Raw genomic sequence first — 22236 nt, 5'->3', positions numbered from 1 at the left:
CCAACACGGAGGATTTATCTGCGGCCGTGTTTATCATCCACTCCAAAGGGGTTTCGCAGCAGATATACAGCTCGGCCCTTCAAATATTTACACGCCGTTCAAGATGAGAGCAACCGTTTGGGTTCTTCCTTCTCATGTTTATGCGGGGAGATTTATTAGCCGTGTAACTTTTCAAAACATCCCGCGATGAAGGGAACCATCCCAGCCCATAACTCCTTCCTCATGGACTTCAAGCGTGGAGATCCAGCAGCCTGATGATGATGCAGTGATGACTTCAGGGACTTAATGGACGACAACTTGTTAATATCATTTTAAAACGGGTCGACGCGTTGCAGGTGTTGGAGTCATCGCACCGCACCTCCCACGGCGCTCGTATGATTCGAGTCGGTTGGCACGAGGAATGTCCGCACATCTGCTGCGCAAAGAATCCTGACGTCCAGCTGAGGCTAGCAGCCGATTGCTGGGCTTGATTGTAAGCATTCGGCTCTTGGAAGGCCAAAGTCCGTGACAAATTGTTGGACACGGTGGTCTTCAAGTCTGGACTCAATGGAAATGAGGAGTTTGAAGCATCGAGTTCACGTGAACCAGGAACATTGGTTAACCTCGCTCCGGAACACTTTAGGAACCTGCGCTGGACATCAAGTTGATATTTCGGGCTTTTAGCTCATTGCTTAGCACTCTCAGCAAATTTCCAAACCTTCCTTCTTTCTTGTGAACCGACTCCAGTACTCCTACCTTACAAAGCTGCGTGCCACGAGGGACAGTGGCAAAAATGTCCAAATATATTCCTATCAGTAACGGAGCAGGAAGGGGCTAAGTATACGTTTGCGGTAAAATTGTCATCTGAAGCCCCCTGTTATTCATTAATGAACATTTTACGCTTCTTGGCGCAAAACACACATGATCTGCGTACAGGGAGAGGAAGCCCTGGTCACAATGGAGCTATACCGCCCCACGTAGGTGTGGGGCGGTATAGCTCGGTTGGTAGAGCGGCCGTGCCAGCAACTTGAGGGTTGCAGGTTCGATCCCCGCTTCCGCCGTCCGAGTCACTGCTGTTGTGTCCTTGGGCAAGACACTTTACCCACCTGTTCCCAGTGCCACCCACACTGGTTTAAATGTAACTTAGATATTGGGTTTCACTATGTAAAGCGCTTTGAGTCACTAGAGAAAAGCGCTATATAAATATAATTCACTTCACTTCACTTACGTGCTTTACGGGATATAATGCTAACAACACTTGGGGAAGTTAGCACCCTTGCAGCAGCTGCATTGAGGTTGCAAACATCCCATTTAATTGGATTTTTATTAGTTCTTGGGGGAGAAATTGCTTCCGTTTTCCGTCTTTTTCGGAACGCACTACACTATTTATTTACACATAGAGAAGTACCGAAAATTGTTACCGGTATCGATTCCCAGGTATGGGAACATTAGTTATGCGAACTCTGTCTTATGTCAATTTTATTCCCCTTTTGTACGAATTTGAAATTGTTGCGATGCTAATTTCAGTTAGCCTGTCAATGGGATTGTCCATTGTACGTTAGCGTCAAGCTAGCGGCACAACTTCTTTCCTGTATGGTTTCTTATGCTTTTTAGTTCCCACCAGGCTGTGTTGTGGATTAAACATGCTCCTTACATGTTCCTGTACTTCACGTGTGTATTTGTGTACTTGCTTAATGGGATATAATGCGAACAACACTTGGGAAAGATTTTTATTAGTTCTTGGGGGAGAAATTTCTTCTGTTTTCCGTCTTTTTTGGAACGGCCTACACTATTTATTTACACATAGAGAAGTACCGAAAATTGGTACCGGTATCGATTCCCAAGTACGGGAACATTAGTTATGCAAACTCTGCTTTATGTCAATTTTGTTCCCTTTTTTTACGAGTTTAAAATTGTCACGATGCAATTTTCATTAGCCTGTCAATGGGATAGTCCATTGTATGTTAGCGTCAAGCTAACGGCACAACTTCTTTCCTGTATGGTTTCTTATGCTTATTTCAGTTCCCATCAAATTTCAGGAAGCATTAACAAAAATGCTCCAAATGTGTTAAGGAAAACTACAACTAAGATGTACGTTACAATCAAACAGCTGGTGCGTAATGAGAACCTTACTTACATACTTACTTATTAACACTGTATAGGGCGCAACAAAAGACTAGATTCAGAAATATTTGACAGCAGTTATCTTATTCAGCTCATTTTAAATGTTGCAATAAAAGAAAAATATTTTATTATCAAAAACAATGTGTATTTATTTACACACAGAGAAGTACCGAAAATTGGTACCGGTATCGATTCCCAGGTACGGGAACATTAGTTATGCGAACTATGTTTTATGTCAATTTTGTCCCTTTTTATACAAGCGATGCTAATTTTCATTGGCCTGTCAATGGGATAGTCCATTGTATGTTAGCGTCAAGCTAACGGCACAACTTCTTTCCTGTTTGTTAATAATACAACAAATACAATTAAATAAATTCATTAATTAAATTGAAGTTCAGTTTTGTCATTTGACCTATGATCTAAACTGAATTAAATGTAAATAAATAAACTTAATTCATTAACTAATAAATATATAACAACATTAATAAATAGTAACAAAATAATAATATTGTGTATATAAAATTACATGTATTATTTTTTGTTTTTGGTAACAGTAAAATTAATAATTTAAAAAATTATGAATCAATTAATTTAATTGAAATCCAGTCCAAAGATCTAAATTGGTGTTTTGTATTCAATTAAATACTATTATTTCATCAAATAATAAAGATTTAATGAAATAAATAAATACAATAATAATAATAAAATAATATTTTACATATAATAATACATATATTATTATTGTTGTATTATAAATAATGAAGAATAGATTCATTCATTCATTAAATTGAAATTCAGTCTTGTCACTAGACCTGTGATCTAAATTGTTTTTTTTCAATTAAATAAAAATAATTCATAAAATAATAAATTTATAATAAAATAACTAAATAATAATATTGTATATATGATATAACATATATTATTATTTTGTAAGTTAATCCATTAAATAATAAATATATAAGAACATAAATAAATAGTAACAAAATAATAATATTGTATATATAATATTACATGTATTATTTTTTGTTATTAATAACAGTAAAATTAATAATTTAAAAAAATATGAATCAATTAATTTAACTAAAATCCAGTCCAATGATCTAAATTGGTGTTTTGTATTCGATTAAATACGATTAATTCATCAAATAATAAAGATTTAATAAAATAAATAAATATAATAATAATAATAATAATAAAATATTTTTATATATAATAATACATACATTATTATTGTTGTATTATAAATAATGAAGAATTGATTCATTCATTCATTAAATTGAAATTCAGTCTTGTCACTTGACCTGTGATCTAAATACTGTAGATTTTTTTAAACTTTACCGAAAATTGGTACCGGTATCGATTCCCAGGTACGGGAACATTAGTTATGCGAACTCTGTTTTATGTCAATTTTGTTCCCTTTTTTTACGAGTTTCAAATTGTCACGATGCTAATTTTCATTAGCCTGTCAATGGGATAGTCCATTGTATGTTAGCGTCAAGCTAACGGCACAACTTCTTTCCTGTATGGTTTCTTATGCTTTTTAGTTCCCACCAGGCTGTGTTGTGGATTAAACATGCTCCTTACATGTTCCTGTACTTCACGTGTGTATTTGTGTACTTGCTTAACGGGATATAATGCGAACAACACTTGGGAAAGATTTTTATTAGTTCTTGGGGGAGAAATTGCTTCCGTTTTCCGTCTTTTTTGGAACAGACTACACTATTTATTTACACATAGAGAAGTACCGAAAATTGGTACCGGTATCGATTCCCAAGTACGGGAACATTAGTTATGCAAACTCTGTTTTATGTCAATTTTGTTCCCTTTTTATACGAGTTTCAAATTGTCACGATGCTAATTTTCATTGGCCTGTCAATGGGATAGTCCATTGTATGTTAGCGTCAAGCTAACGGCACAACTTTTTTCCTGTATGGTTTCTTATGCTTATTTCAGTTCCCATCAAATTTCAGGAAGCATTAACAAAAATGCAGGAAAACTACAACTAAGATGTACATTACAATCAAACAGCTGGTGCGTAATGAGAACCTTACTTACATACTTACTTATTAACACTTTCTAGGGCGCAACAAAAGACTAGATTCAGAAATATTTGACAGCAGTTATCTTATTCAGCTCATTTTAAATGTTGCAATAAAAGAAAAATATTTTATTATCAAAAACAATGTGTATTTATTTACACACAGAGAAGTACCGAAAATTGGTACCGGTATCGATTCCCAGGTACGGGAACATTAGTTATGCGAACTCTGTTTTATGTCAATTTTGTCCCTTTTTATACAAGCGATGCTAATTTTCATTGGCCTGTCAATGGGATAGTCCATTGTATGTTAGCGTCAAGCTAACGGCACAACTTCTTTCCTGTTTGTTAATAATACAACAAATACAATTAAATAAATTCATTAATTAAATTGAAGTTCAGTTTTGTCATTTGACCTATGATCTAAACTGAATTAAATGTAAATAAATAAACTTAATTCATTAACTAATAAATATATAACAACATTAATAAATAGTAACAAAATAATAATATTGTGTATATAAAATTACATGTATTATTTTTTGTTTTTGGTAACAGTAAAATTAATAATTAAAAAAATTATGAATCAATTAATTTAATTGAAATCCAGTCCAAAGATCTAAATTGGTGTTTTGTATTCAATTAAATACTATTATTTCATCAAATAATAAAGATTTAATGAAATAAATAAATACAATAATAATAATAAAATAATATTTTACATATAATAATACATATATTATTATTGTTGTATTATAAATAATGAAGAATAGATTCATTCATTCATTAAATTGAAATTCAGTCTTGTCACTAGACCTGTGATCTAAATTGTTTTTTTTCAATTAAATAAAAATAATTCATAAAATAATAAATGTATAATAAAATAACTAAATAATAATATTGTATATATGATATAACATATATTATTATTTTGTAAGTTAATCCATTAAATAATAAATATATAAGAACATAAATAGTAACAAAATAATAATATTGTATATATAATATTACATGTATTATTTTTTGTTATTAATAACAGTTAAAATAAATTAATAATTTAAAAAAATATGAATCAATTAATTTAACTAAAATCCAGTCCAATGATCTAAATTGGTGTTTTGTATTCGATTAAATACGATTAATTCATCAAATAATAAAGATTTAATAAAATAAATAAATATAATAATAATAATAATAATAAAATATTTTTATATATAATAATACATATATTATTATTGTTGTATTATAAATAATGAAGAATTGATTCATTCATTCATTAAATTGAAATTCAGTCTTGTCACTTGACCTGTGATCTAAATACTGTAGATTTTTTTAAACTTTACCGAAAATTGGTACCGGTATCGATTCCCAGGTACGGGAACATTAGTTATGCGAACTCTGTTTTATGTCAATTTTGTTCCCTTTTTTTTTACGAGTTTCAAATTGTCACGATGCTAATTTTCATTAGCCTGTCAATGGGATAGTCCATTGTATGTTAGCGTCAAGCTAACGGCACAACTTCTTTCCTGTATGGTTTCTTATGCTTTTTAGTTCCCACCAGGCTGTGTTGTGGATTAAACATGCTCCTTACATGTTCCTGTACTTCACGTGTGTATTTGTGTACTTGCTTAACGGGATATAATGCGAACAACACTTGGGAAAGATTTTTATTAGTTCTTGGGGGAGAAATTGCTTCCGTTTTCCGTCTTTTTTGGAACAGACTACACTATTTATTTACACATAGAGAAGTACCGAAAATTGGTACCGGTATCGATTCCCAAGTACGGGAACATTAGTTATGCAAACTCTGTTTTATGTCAATTTTGTTCCCTTTTTTTACGAGTTTCAAATTGTCACGATGCTAATTTTCATTAGCCTGTCAATGGGATAGTCCATTGTATGTTAGCGTCAAGCTAACGGCACAACTTCTTTCCTGTATGGTTTCTTATGCTTATTTCAGTTCCCATCAAATTTCAGGAAGCATTAACAAAAATGCTCCTAATGTGTTAAGGAAAACTACAACTAAGATGTACGTTACAATCAAACAGCTGGTGCGTAATGAGAACCTTACTTACATACTTACTTATTAACACTTTCTAGGGCGCAACAAAAGACTAGATTCAGAAATATTTGACAGCAGTTATCTTATTCAGCTCATTTTAAATGTTGCAATAAAAGAAAAATATTTTATTATCAAAAACAATGTGTATTTATTTACACACAGAGAAGTACCGAAAATTGGTACCGGTATCGATTCCCAGGTACGGGAACATTAGTTATGCGAACTCTGTTTTATGTCAATTTTGTCCCTTTTTATACGAGTTTAAAATTGTCGCGATGCTAATTTTCATTGGCCTGTCAATGGGATAGTCCATTGTATGTTAGCGTCAAGCTAACGGCACAACTTCTTTCCTGTTTGTTAATAATACAACAAATACAATTAAATTAATTAATTAATTAAATTGAAGTTCAGTTTTGTCATTTGACCTATGATCTAAACTGAATTAAATGTAAATAAATAAACTTAATTCATTAACTAATAAATATATAACAACATTGATAAATAGTAACAAAATAATAATATTGTGTATATAAAATTACATGTATTATTTTTTGTTTTTGGTAACAGTAAAATTAATAATTTAAAAAATTATGAATCAATTAATTTAATTGAAATCTAGTCCAAAGATCTAAATTGGTGTTTTGTATTCAATTAAATACTATTATTTCATCAAATAATAAAGATTTAATGAAATAAATAAATACAATAATAATAATAAAATAATATTTTACATATAATAATACATATATTATTATTGTTGTATTATAAATAATGAAGAATAGATTCATTCATTCATTAAATTGAAATTCAGTCTTGTCACTAGACCTGTGATCTAAATTGTTTTTTTTCAATTAAATAAAAATAATTCATAAAATAATAAATGTATAATAAAATAACTAAATAATAATATTGTATATATGATATAACATATATTATTATTTTGTAAGTTAATCCATTAAATAATAAATATATAAGAACATGAATAAATAGTAACAAAATAATAATATTGTATATATAATATTACATGTATTATTTTTTGTTATTAATAACAGTTAAAATAAATTAATAATTTAAAAAAATATGAATCAATTAATTTAACTAAAATCCAGTCCAATGATCTAAATTGGTGTTTTGTATTCGATTAAATACGATTAATTCATCAAATAATAAAGATTTAATAAAATAAATAAATATAATAATAATAATAATAATAAAATATTTTTATATATAATAATACATATATTATTATTGTTGTATTATAAATAATGAAGAATTGATTCATTCATTCATTAATTTGAAATTCAGTCTTGTCACTTGACCTGTGATCTAAATACTGTAGATTTTTTTTAAACTTTACCGAAAATTGGTACCGGTATCGATTCCCAGGTACGGGAACATTAGTTATGCGAACTCTGTTTTATGTCAATTTTGTCCCTCTTTATACGAGTTTAAAATTGTCGCGATGCTAATTTTCATTAGCCTGTCAATGGGATAGTCCATTGTATGTTAGCGTCAAGCTAACGGCACAACTTCTTTCCTGTATGGTTTCTTATGCTTATTTCAGTTCCCATCAGGTTCTGAATGATTAATTGCTCAGGAAAGCAACTTCTGGTTTCTTGGAAATGGCCTAGAATTTTTTTAGTTTTTCTTTTTAATGGATTCTTATTAAGAAGTAAAACTTAAATATTTGATGTATTTTTGGGGAATTATGAATCCATTTATCTCCACTTGCATTGGGACGTTGCCGTGGAACCGGACTGACTGGGACAAACGCTCATACAACGGCTAAGCTCGCGAATATGTCCCCTGTCCGGTTATAAAAGACTTTTAATTTGAAAAAATACTTTTGTTGATGCTTCCTGAAATCCACACCCGAGCAAATAAAACGCTGTGATTTAATATCCAATGAACTCGCCTTCCCTCTGACCGTGACCGCGTGCAGTAGTTTACGAGCCCCCTGAGGAGGACAGATTAACAAGGTCTATGGCTCCTCCGGGGGACGGGAGGAGGGACACGGACACCGGCTCCTACGCCACGGTCGCTGACCCCAACATCTGGAAGGCCTCGCAACGCCCGCAGCCAGCCGCCGTCTGCACGCGCGCATTCCTTTTGATTCCGCTTTGGACGCGGACCCGAGCGGACTTTAGCCGGACGAGCGGGGGCCAAACACGCCCACCGAGCGTCCTCACGGGAGGTCGGAGCAGATGGAAAGAGCGAAGACGCCGCGGCGTTGAGGAACCATGTGTTCCGGTCTCGGAAAGTGTCCACACACCGGTCTCCCTGTCCTGGGGACGAACTCTGTCCGGCTCCCTCTGGTGGCAGTCTAAGGAACAGCTGATTGTCAAGTCAAAAGGACAATATAGCGACCTGTCTTTGATTCCCGGCCTTTTTGGTTACTTTGGACCCGGACCCGGACCAGCTGTTAGCATGCTAATGTGAAAGTGCTAACTTTTTTTTGGCAAATTTTACACTTTTTTCTATGATTCCACAGCTCTACAGTCATATAACTTGGTATGTGAAACATTCTAACTGTTAGCATGTTTACGTTAGCATGCTAGCGTGCTAACATTAATGTGCTAGCTTTTTGAGCTAATTTTGCAACCGTTTACCCTAGAGTCATATAACTTGGTATGTGACACTTGTTACCCGTTAACATGCTAGCCCGCTTACATTAAAGTGCTAACTTATTTTTTGCAAATTTTGCACTTTTTTCTATATTTCCGCAGCCATACACCATAGTCATATAACTTGGTATGTGAAACATGCTAACTGTTAGCATGTTTACGTTAGCGTGCTAACATTAATGTGCTAGCTTTTTGAGCTAATTTTGCAACCGTTTACCCTAGAGTCATATAACTTGGTATGTGACACTTGTTACCCGTTAACATGCTAGCCCGCTTACATTAAAGTGCTAACTTATTTTTTTGCAAATTTTACACTTTTTTCTATATTTCCACAGCCATACACCGTAGTCATATAACTTGGTATGTGAAACATGCTAACTGTTAACATGTTTACATTAGCATGCTAACATTATTGTGCTAGCTTTTTGAGCTAATTTTGCAACCGTTTACCCTAGAGTCATATAACTTGGTATGTGACACTTGTTACCTGTTAGCGTGCTAACGTTAGCATGCTAGTCCGCTTACATTAAAGTGCTAACTTGTTTTTTTTACTAATTTTACACTTTTTTCTATAATTCCACAGCCATACACCTTAGTCATATAACTTGGTATGTGAAACATGCTAACTGTTAGCATGTTTACATTAGCATGCTAGCATGCTAACATTAATGTGCTAGCTTTTTGAGCTAATTTTGCAACCGTTTACCCTAGAGTCATATAACTTGGTATGTGACACTTGTTACCCGTTAGCGTGTTAAAGTTAGCATGCTAGCCCGCTTACATTAAAGTGCTAACTTATTTTTTGCAAATGTTGCACTTTTTTCTATATTTCCGCAGCCATACACCGTAGTCATATAACTTGGTATGTGAAACATGCTAACTGTTAGCATGTTTACATTAGCATGCTAACATTAATGTGCTAGCTTTTTGAGCTAATTTTGCAACCGTTTACCCTAGAGTCATATAACTTGGTATGTGACACTTGTTACCTGTTAGCGTGCTAACGTTAGCATGCTAGTCCGCTTACATTAAAGTGCTAACTTGTTTTTTTTACTAATTTTACACTTTTTTCTATAATTCCACAGCCATACACCTTAGTCATATAACTTGGTATGTGAAACATGCTAACTGTTAGCATGTTTACATTAGCATGCTAGCATGCTAACATTAATGTGCTAGCTTTTTGAGCTAATTTTGCAACCGTTTACCCTAGAGTCATATAACTTGGTATGTGACACTTGTTACCCGTTAGCGTGTTAAAGTTAGCATGCTAGCCCGCTTACATTAAAGTGCTAACTTATTTTTTGCAAATGTTGCACTTTTTTCTATATTTCCGCAGCCATACACCGTAGTCATATAACTTGGTATGTGAAACATGCTAACTGTTAGCATGTTTACATTAGCATGCTAACATTAATGTGCTAGCTTTTTGAGCTAATTTTGCAACCGTTTACCCTAGAGTCATATAACTTGGTATGTGACACTTGTTACCCGTTAGCGTGCTAACGTTAGCATGCTAGCCCGCTTACATTAAAGTGCTAACTTATTTTTTGCAAATTTTGCACTTGTTTCTATATTTCCGCAGCCATACACCTTCGTCATATAAATTGGTATGTGAAACATGCTAACTGTTAGCATGTTTACGTTAGCATGCTAACATTAATGTGCTAGCTTTTTGAGCTAATTTTGCAACCGTTTACCCTAGAGTCATATAACTTGGTATGTGACACTTGTTACCCGTTAACATGCTAGCCCGCTTACATTAAAGTGCTAACTTATTTTTTTTACTAATTTTACACTTTTTTCTATAATTCCACAGCCATACACCTTAGTCATATAACTTGGTATGTGAAACATGCTAACTGTTAGCATGTTTACATTAGCATGCTAGCATGCTAACATTAATGTGCTAGCTTTTTGAGCTAATTTTGCAACTGTTTACCCTAGAGTCATATAACTTGGTATGTGACACTTGTTACCTGTTAGCGTGCTAACGTTAACATGCTAGTCCGCTTACATTAAAGTGCTAACTTATTTTTTTACTAATTTTACACTTTTTTCTATAATTCCACAGCCATACATCTTAGTCATATAACTTGGTATGTGAAACATGCTAACTGTTAGCATGTTTACGTTAACGTGCTAACATTATTGTGCTAGCTTTTTGAGCTAATTTTGCAACTGTTTACCCTAGAGTCATATAACTTGGTATGTGACACTTGTTACCCGCTAGCGTGCTAACGTTAACATGCTAGCTCGCTTACATTAAAGTGCTAACTTATTTTTTGCAAATTTGACACTTTTTTCTATAATCCCGCAGCCATACACCTTAGTCATATAACTAGGTATGTGAAACATGCTAACTGTTAGCATGTTTACGTTAGCATGCTAGCGTGCTAACATTAATGTGCTAGCTTTCTGAGCTAATTTTGCAACCGTTTACCCTAGAGTCATATAACTTGGTATGTGACACTTGTTACCCGTTAACATGCTAGCCCGCTTACATTAAAGTGCTAACTTATTTTTTGCAAATTTTGCACTTTTTTCTATATTTCCGCAGCCATACACCATAGTCATATAACTTGGTATGTGAAACATGCTAACTGTTAGCATGTTTACGTTAGCGTGCTAACATTAATGTGCTAGCTTTTTGAGCTAATTTTGCAACCGTTTACCCTAGAGTCATATAACTTGGTATGTGACACTTGTTACCCGTTAACATGCTAGCCCGCTTACATTAAAGTGCTAACTTATTTTTTTGCAAATTTTACACTTTTTTCTATATTTCCACAGCCATACACCGTAGTCATATAACTTGGTATGTGAAACATGCTAACTGTTAACATGTTTACATTAGCATGCTAACATTATTGTGCTAGCTTTTTGAGCTAATTTTGCAACCGTTTACCCTAGAGTCATATAACTTGGTATGTGACACTTGTTACCTGTTAGCGTGCTAACGTTAGCATGCTAGTCCGCTTACATTAAAGTGCTAACTTGTTTTTTTTACTAATTTTACACTTTTTTCTATAATTCCACAGCCATACACCTTAGTCATATAACTTGGTATGTGAAACATGCTAACTGTTAGCATGTTTACATTAGCATGCTAGCATGCTAACATTAATGTGCTAGCTTTTTGAGCTAATTTTGCAACCGTTTACCCTAGAGTCATATAACTTGGTATGTGACACTTGTTACCCGTTAGCGTGTTAAAGTTAGCATGCTAGCCCGCTTACATTAAAGTGCTAACTTATTTTTTGCAAATGTTGCACTTTTTTCTATATTTCCGCAGCCATACACCGTAGTCATATAACTTGGTATGTGAAACATGCTAACTGTTAGCATGTTTACATTAGCATGCTAACATTAATGTGCTAGCTTTTTGAGCTAATTTTGCAACCGTTTACCCTAGAGTCATATAACTTGGTATGTGACACTTGTTACCCGTTAGCGTGCTAACGTTAGCATGCTAGCCCGCTTACATTAAAGTGCTAACTTATTTTTTGCAAATTTTGCACTTGTTTCTATATTTCCGCAGCCATACACCTTCGTCATATAAATTGGTATGTGAAACATGCTAACTGTTAGCATGTTTACGTTAGCATGCTAACATTAATGTGCTAGCTTTTTGAGCTAATTTTGCAACCGTTTACCCTAGAGTCATATAACTTGGTATGTGACACTTGTTACCCGTTAACATGCTAGCCCGCTTACATTAAAGTGCTAACTTATTTTTTTTACTAATTTTACACTTTTTTCTATAATTCCACAGCCATACACCTTAGTCATATAACTTGGTATGTGAAACATGCTAACTGTTAGCATGTTTACATTAGCATGCTAGCATGCTAACATTAATGTGCTAGCTTTTTGAGCTAATTTTGCAACTGTTTACCCTAGAGTCATATAACTTGGTATGTGACACTTGTTACCTGTTAGCGTGCTAACGTTAACATGCTAGTCCGCTTACATTAAAGTGCTAACTTATTTTTTTACTAATTTTACACTTTTTTCTATAATTCCACAGCCATACACCTTAGTCATATAACTTGGTATGTGAAACATGCTAACTGTTAGCATGTTTACATTAGCATGCTAACATTAATGTGCTAGCTTTTTGAGCTAATTTTGCAACCATTTACCCTAGAGTCATATAACTTGGTATGTGACACTTGTTACCTGTTAGCGTGCTAACGTTAGCATGCTAGTCCGCTTACATTAAAGTGCTAACTTATTTTTTTACTAATTTTACACTTTTTTCTATAATTCCACAGCCATACACCTTAGTCATATAACTTGGTATGTGAAACATGCTAACTGTTAGCATGTTTACATTAGCATGCTAGCATGCTAACATTAATGTGCTAGCTTTTTGAGCTAATTTTGCAACTGTTTACCCTAGAGTCATATAACTTGGTATGTGACACTTGTTACCCGTTAGCGTGCTAACGTTAGCATGCTAGTCCGCTTACATTAAAGTGCTAACTTATTTTTTTACTAATTTTACACTTTTTTCTATAATTCCACAGCCATACACCTTAGTCATATAACTTGGTATGTGAAACATGCTAACTGTTAGCATGTTTACATTAGCATGCTAGCATGCTAACATTAATGTGCTAGCTTTTTGAGCTAATTTTGCAACCGTTTACCCTAGAGTCATATAACTTGGTATGTGACACTTGTTACCCGTTAGCGTGTTAAAGTTAGCATGCTAGCCCGCTTACATTAAAGTGCTAACTTATTTTTTGCAAATTTTACACTTTTTTTCTATAATTCCGCAGCCATACACCTTAGTCATATAACTTGGTATGTGAAACATGCTAACTGTTAGCATGTTTACGTTAGCATGCTAGCGTGTTAACAATAATGTGCTAGCTTTTTTAGCTAATTTTGCAACCGTTTACCCTAGAGTCATATAACTTGGTATGTGACATTTGTTACCCGTTAACATGCTAGCCCGCTTACATTAAAGTGCTAACTTATTTTTTGCAAATTTGACACTTTTTTCTATATTTCCGCAGCCATACATCTTAGTCATATAACTTGGTATGTGAAACATGCTAACTGTTAGCATGTTTACGTTAACGTGCTAACATTATTGTGCTAGCTTTTTGAGCTAATTTTGCAACTGTTTACCCTAGAGTCATATAACTTGGTATGTGACACTTGTTACCCGTTAGCGTGCTAACGTTAACATGCTAGCTCGCTTACATTAAAGTGCTAACTTATTTTTTGCAAATTTGACACTTTTTTCTATAATCCCGCAGCCATACACCTTAGTCATATAACTAGGTATGTGAAACATGCTAACTGTTAGCATGTTTACGTTAGCATGCTAGCGTGCTAACATTAATGTGCTAGCTTTCTGAGCTAATTTTGCAACCGTTTACCCTAGAGTCATATAACTTGGTATGTGACACTTGTTACCCGTTAACATGCTAGCCCGCTTACATTAAAGTGCTAACTTATTTTTTTACTAATTTTACACTTTTTTCTATAATTCCACAGCCATACACCTTAGTCATATAACTTGGTATGTGAAACATGCTAACTGTTAGCATGTTTACGTTAGCGTGCTAACATTAATGTGCTAGCTTTTTTAGCTAATTTTGCAACCGTTTACCCTAGAGTCATATAACTTGGTATGTGACACTTGTTACCCGTAAACATGCTAGCCCGCTTACATTAAAGTGCTAACTTATTTTTTGCAAATTTTACACTTTTTTCTATAATTCCGCAGCCATACACCTTAGTCATATAACTTGGTATGTGAAACATGCTAACTGTTAGCATGTTTAAGTTAGCGTGCTAACATTAATGTGCTAGCTTTTTGAGCTAATTTTGCAACCGTTTACCCTAGAGTCATATAACTTGGTATGTGACACTTGTTACCTGTTAGCGTGCTAATGTTAGCATGCTAGTCCGCTTACATTAAAGTGCTAACTTATTTTTTTACTAATTTTACACTTTTTTCTATAATTCCACAGCCATACACCTTAGTCATATAACTTGGTATGTGAAACATGCTAACTGTTAGCATGTTTACATTAGCATGCTAACATTAATGTGCTAGCTTTTTGAGCTAATTTTGCAACCGTTTACCCTAGAGTCATATAACTTGGTATGTGACACTTGTTACCCGTTAGCGTGCTAACGTTAGCATGCTAGCCCGCTTACATTAAAGTGCTAACTTATTTTTTGCAAATTTTACACTTTTTTCTATAATTCCGCAGCCATACATCTTAGTCATATAACTTGGTATGTGAAACATGCTAACTGTTAGCATGTTTACGTTAGCGTGCTAACATTAATGTGCTAGCTTTTTGAGCTAATTTTGTAACTGTTTACCCTAGAGTCATATAGCTTGGTATGTGACACTTGTTACCCGTTAGCGTGCTAACGTTAGCATGCTAGCCCGCTTACATTAAAGGGCTAACTTATTTTTTGCAAATTTTACACTTTTTTTTCTATATTTCCGCAGCCATACACCTTAGTCATATAACTTGGTGTGTGACACATGCTAACTGCTAGCATGTTTAAGATAGCGTGCTAACATTAATGTGCTAGCTTTTTGAGCTAATTTTGCAACCGTTTACCCTAGAGTCATATAACTTGGTATGTGACACTTGTTACCTGTTAGCGTGCTAACGTTAGCATGCTAGTCCGCTTACATTAAAGTGCTAACTTATTTTTTTACTAATTTTACACTTTTTTCTATAATTCCACAGCCATATACCTTAGTCATATAACTTGGTATGTGAAACATGCTAACTGTTAGCATGTTTACATTAGCATGCTAGCATGCTAACATTAATGTGCTAGCTTTTTGAGCTAATTTTGCAACCGTTTACCCTGGAGTCATATAACTTGGTATGTGACACTTGTTACCCGTTAGCGTGTTAAAGTTAGCATGCTAGCCCGCTTACATTAAAGTGCTAACTTATTTTTTGCAAATTTTACACTTTTTTCTATATTTCCGCAGCCATACACCTTAGTCATATAACTTGGTATGTGAAACATGCTAACTGTTAGCATGTTTACGTTAGCGTGCTAACATTAATGTGCTAGCTTTTTGAGCTAATTTTGCAACCATTTACCCTAGAGTCATATAACTTGGTATGTGACACTTGTTACCCGTTAACATGCTAGCCCGCTTACATTAAAGTGCTAACTTATTTTTTGCAAATTTTGCACTTTTTTCTATATTTCCGCAGCCATACACCATAGTCATATAACTTGGTATGTGAAACATGCTAACTGTTAGCATGTTTACATTAGCATGCTAACATTAATGTGCTAGCTTTTTGAGCTAATTTTGCAACCGTTTACCCTAGGGTCATATAACTTGGTATATGACACTTGTTACCCGTAAACATGCTAGCCTGCTTACATTAAAGTGCTAACTTATTTTTTGCCAATTTTACACTTTTTTCTATAATTCCGCAGCCATACACCTTAGTCATATAACTTGGTATGTGAAACATGCTAACTGTTAGCATGTTTACATTAGCATGCTAGCATGCTAACATTAATGTGCTAGCTTTTTGAGCTAATTTTGCAACCGTTTACCCTAGAGTCATATAACTTGGTATGTGACACTTGTTACCCGTTAGCGTGCTAACGTTAGCATGCTAGTCCGCTTACATTAAAGTGCTAACTTATCTTTTTACTAATTTTACACTTTTTTCTATAATTCCACAGCCATACACCTTAGTCATATAACTTGGTATGTGAAACATGCTAACTGTTAGCATGTTTAAGTTAGCGTGCTAACATTAATGTGCTAGCTTTTTGAGCTAATTTTGCAACCGTTTACCCTAGAGTCATATAACTTGGTATGTGACACTTGTTACCCGTTAGCGTGCTAACGTTAGCATGCTAGCCCGCTTACATTAAAGTGCTAACTTATTTTTTGCAAATTTTACACTTTTTTTCTATAATTCCGCAGCCATACACCTTAGTCATATAACTTGGTATGTGAAACATGCTAACTGTTAGCATGTTTACATTAGCATGCTAGCATGCTAACATTAATGTGCTAGCTTTTTGAGCTAATTTTGCAACCGTTTACCCTAGAGTCATATAACTTGGTATGTGACACTTGTTACCCGTTAACATGCTAGCCCGCTTACATTAAAGTGCTAACTTATTTTTTGCAAATTTTACACTTTTTTCTATATTTCCACAGCCATACACCTTAGTCATATAACTTGGTATGTGAAACATGCTAACTGTTAGCATGTTTAAGTTAGCGTGCTAACATTAATGTGCTAGCTTTTTGAGCTAATTTTGCAACCGTTTACCCTAGAGTCATATAACTTGGTATGTGACACTTGTTACCTGTTAGCGTGCTAACGTTAGCCCGCTTACATTAAATTTTACACTTTTTACTGTAATTTCGCAGCCATACACCTTACAGTCATGTAAGTTGATATGTGAAGTGAAGTGAAGTGAAGTGAATTACATTTATATAGCGCCTTTCTCTAGTGACTCAAAGCGCTTTACATAGTGAAACCCAATATCTAAGTTACATTTAAACCAGTGTGGGTGGCACTGGGAGCAGGTGGGTAAAGTGTCTTGCCCAAGGACACAACGGCAATAACTAGGATGGCGGAAGCGGGGATCGAACCTGCAACCCTCAAGTTGCTGGCACGGCCGCTCTACCAACCGAGCTATACCGCCCCACATATGTGAAACATGTTTCCTGTTAGCATGCTAACATTTGACCATCTAACCTTTTAGCTTACTTTTTCTACTATAATTTGACAGCCATACACCTTAAAATCATATAACTTGGTACGTGACACTTGTCAACCGTTAGCATGCTAACATTAAAGTGCTGACTTTTTTTTTTGTGGAAGAGGTTTCCATGGTAACGCTGACACGATACACCGTATAAGACAACGTAGCACACACACACACACACACACACACACACACACAATAGAAGTCTAAGCAAAAGAAACCACACAGTAAACAAGTCACTGCTAGCTTGATGCTAACATACAATGGGCTGTCCCATTGACAAGCTAATGAACGTTAGCATCCGACACACCGTCATGTGTACGTCCTCAAAAATCAGTAGTATTCTTGCTAACACTGACTCAGATCTTCCTGGCTATCAGTGTGACTAAATTTAATTGTTTTTGTTTATTTAATAAATACATTGAATTCATAAAAAATTCAACATAATAAAATACATTAATGATTAATAAAATAACAATAATATATATATATATATATATATATATAATTTATAAATATTATATTATATATATTATAATTTTTACATTGTTAATTATAAAACAAATACAATTAAATAAATTCATTAATTAAATTGAAGTTCAGTCTTGTCATTTGACCTATGATCTAAACTGAATTAAATGTAACTAAATAAACTTAATTCATAAAATAATAAATGTATAACAACATTAATAAATAGTAACAAAATAATAATATTGTGTATATAAAATTACATGTATTATTTTTTGTTATTGGTAACAGTAAAATAAATTAATATTTAAAAAAAATTTGAATCAATTAATTTAATTGAAATCCAGTCCAAAGATCTAAATTGGTGTTTTATATTCAGTTAAATACTTTTATTTCATCAAATAATAAAGATTTAATGAAATAAATAAATACAATAATAATAATAAAATAATATTTTATATATAATAATACATATATTATTATTGTTGTATTATAAATAATGAAGAATAGATTCATTCATTCATTAAATTGAAATTCAGTCTTGTCACTAGACCTGTGATCTAAATTGTTTTTTTTTTCAATTAAATAAAAATAATTCATAAAATGATAAATGTATAATAAAATAACTAAATAATAATATTGTATATATGATATAACATATATTATTATTTTGTAAGTTAATTCATTAAATAATAAATATATAAGAACATAAATAAATAGTAACAAAATAATAATATTGTATATATAATATTACATGTATTATTTTTTGTTATTAATAACAGTAAAATAAATTAATAATTAAAACAATTATGAATCAATTAATTTAATTAAAATCTAGTCCAATGATCTAAATTGGTGTTTTGTATTCAATTAAATACCATTAATTCATCAAATAATAATGATTTAATAAAATAAATAAATACAATATTAATAATAAAATAATATGTTATATATAATAATACATATATTATTATTGTTGTATTATAAATAATGAAGAATTGATTCATTCATTCATTAAATTGAAATTCAGTCTTGTCACTTGACCTGTGATCTAAATACCGTAGATTTTTTTTTCAATTAAATAGAAATAATTCATAAAATAATAAATGTATAATAAAATAACTAAATAATAATATTGTATATATGATATAACATATATTATTATTTTGTAAGTTAATTCATTAAATAATAAATATATAAGAACATAAATAAATAGTAACAAAATAATAATATTGTATATATAATATTACATGTATTATGTTTTATTATTAATAACAGTTAAAATAAATTAATAATTAAAAAAAATATGAATCAATTAATTTAACTAAAATCCAGTCCAATGATCTAAATTGGTGTTTTGTATTCAATTAAATACTATTAATTAATCAAATAATAAAGACTTAATAAAATAAATAAATATAATAATAATAATAATAAAATATTTTTATACATAATAATACATATATTATTATTGTTGTATTATAAATAATGAAGAATTGATTCATTCATTCATTAAATTGAAATTCAGTCTTGTCATTTGACCTGGGATCTAAATATCTAATATATTTTCAATTAAATAAAAATAATTCATAAAATAATAAATGTACAATAAAATAAATAAATAATAATGAAATAATATTTTTTATATATAAAATATATATATTGTTATTGTTGTATTATAAGTAATACAAATAAATAATGGAGAATTGATTGAAGTGCAGTCTTGTCACTTGACCTTGTTTTAAAATTCAATGAAACAAAAATAATAAATGTATAATAAAATAATAATTATGAAATAATTATATTTTTTATACAATAGTACATATATTATTATTATTATTGTTGTATTATAAATAATAACAGTAAATAATGAAGAAATTATTTGTTCATTCATTAAATTGAAATCCAGTCTTGTCACTTGACCTATGATCTAGATAGATGGTTTTTTTTTTCAATTCAATTAAATAAAAATAATTCATAAAATTGTAAAATAAATAAATAAAAAATATTGTATATGCAACATAACATATATTATTATTTTGTATTATCAATGATAAAATAAAAAAGTAATTCATTAATTGAACTGAAACTCAGTCTGGTCACATGACCTCAGACAAAACCAATAGAGTTGTTGAAGTGACAGCTGACAGAAACAACAACGTGGTGGACGTCTCGCACCTCTTTGTCCCTCAAAAGCAGTCGGGTTCTCGACCCCAGTCAGTCATGTGACCACTCGTCCCTCCGCGCTTCCTTCCCGGTTGGCGAGCGACAGCTGCCGGGCGGCGGGAATGTCGGGGTCACGTTACGCCATGATGCACGCGGCGGGGAATGAGCATGAAAATAGCAAAAAGGCTTATCGCCTGCTTACGCCGGCTAACCAGCTAACTAGTTAACATCCAACCAACTAACCAGCTAACCAGCTAACAGACGTTGTTGTTGTGTGCAAAAGAGCGAGGACGGTGGGAATTTGAGCGCCTTCATGAAAAAGACATGAGACACACGAGATGGTGTTGGTGAGGATGTCTCACTCGCCTCACTTATTATAATCCCAGAAGGCATAACTTTATGACAAAAAACAACAATACAGTTTAGTGACACTGTGCCATGTTGTTCAATGAGAAGGTGTCCACAAACTTTTGACAGGAAATTCTGTTAGTTGCCACCCATTTTGCAGCCGAGCAGAGCACCTTTTGTCAAATTGACAATCTTTGACTTGCATTCTTGGAAGACCGTTCTTAAAGACAACAGAGCAGTATTTTCAAATAAAGGATCTTTGAGTCGCATTTTTTTTTTTTTTTTTTTTTGCAGTGGGCCTATGTGTCCAAAAGCAGAAAAGTGCTCCTGTCAAATAAAGGATCTTTGAGTAGCATTTTTGGAAGACTGTTCTTAAAGATAACAGAGTACTCTTGTCAAATAAAGGACCTTTGAGTAGCATTTTTTATTTTTATTTTTATTTTTTGCAGTGGGCCTATGTGTGTAAAAGCAGCAAAGTGCTCCTGTCAAATAAAGGATCTTTGAGTAGCATTTTTGGAAGACTGTTCTTAAAGATAACAGAGTACTCTTGTTAAATAAAGGATCTTTGAGTAGCATTTTTTTTTTTTTTTTTTTTTTTTTTTTTTTTTTTGCAGTGGGCCTATGTGTCCAAAAGCAGAAAAGTGCTCCTGTCAAATAAAGGATCTTTGAGTAGCATTTTTGGAAGACTGTTCTTAAAGATAACAGAGTACTCTTGTCAAATAAAGGATCTTTGAGTCGCATTTTTTATTTTTATTTTTATTTTTTGCAGTGGGCCTATGTGTGTAAAAGCAGCAAAGTGCTCCTGTCAAATAAAGGATCTTTGACTAGCATTTTTGGAAGACTGTTCTTAAAGGCAACAGAGTACTCTTGTTAAATAAAGGATCTTTGAGTAGCATTTTTTTTTTTTTTTTTTTTTTGCAGTGGGCCTGTGTCCAAAAGCAGCAAAGTGCTCCTGTCAAATTAAGGATCTTTGACTCCCTTTTTTTTTTTTTTTTGCAGTAAGCCTATGTGTGTAAAAGCAGCAAAGTGCTTATGTCAAATGAAGGATCTTTGACTCACTTTTTTTTTCGAGTGGGCTTATGTGTCTAAAAGCAGAAAAGTGCTCATGTCAAATAAAGGATCTTTGACTAGCATTTTTTTTCTGCAGTGGGCCTATGTCTGTAAAAGCAGAAAAGTGCTCCTGTCAAAGGATCTTTGACTAGCATTTTTTTTTTTTTTTTTTTTTTTGCAGTGTGTGTAAAAGCAGCAAAGTGCTCCTGTCGAATAAATGATCTTTGAGTAGCATTTTTGGAAGACTGTTTTTAAGGACAACAGAGTACTCTTGTCAAATAAAGGATCTTTGAGTCGCTTTTTTTTTTCCAGTGAGCCTATGTGTGTAAAAGCAGCAAAGTGCTCCTGTCAAATAAAGGATCTTCGAGTAGCATTTTTGGAAGACTGTTCTTAAAGATAACAGAGTACTCTTGTCAAATAAAGGATCTTTGAGTAGCATTTTTTTTAATTTTTTTTTTGCAGTGGGCCTATGTGTCCAAAAGCAGCAAAGTGCTCCTGTCAAATTAAGGATCTTTGACTCATTTTTATTTTTTTTTGTAGTAAGCCTATGTGTGTAAAAGCAGCAAAGTGCTTATGTCAAATGAAGGATCTTTGACTCATTTTTTTTTTTCGAGTGGGCTTATGTG

At 32.7% G+C, this 22236-nt stretch overlaps 1 protein-coding gene across 1 annotated transcript in view; it reads right to left on the bottom strand.

Moving 5' to 3' along the window:
• The window catches only part of dchs1b (dachsous cadherin-related 1b), a 204410-nt gene that overhangs the window by 170461 nt on the left and 11713 nt on the right, over positions 1-22236 (bottom strand). The window lies entirely within an intron of this gene.

This window comes from Nerophis lumbriciformis, linkage group LG37 (genome assembly GCF_033978685.3).
Source record: "Nerophis lumbriciformis linkage group LG37, RoL_Nlum_v2.1, whole genome shotgun sequence".
Taxonomy (NCBI): Eukaryota; Metazoa; Chordata; class Actinopteri; order Syngnathiformes; family Syngnathidae; genus Nerophis; species Nerophis lumbriciformis.
This window is presented reverse-complemented; position numbering and strand designations above follow the sequence as displayed.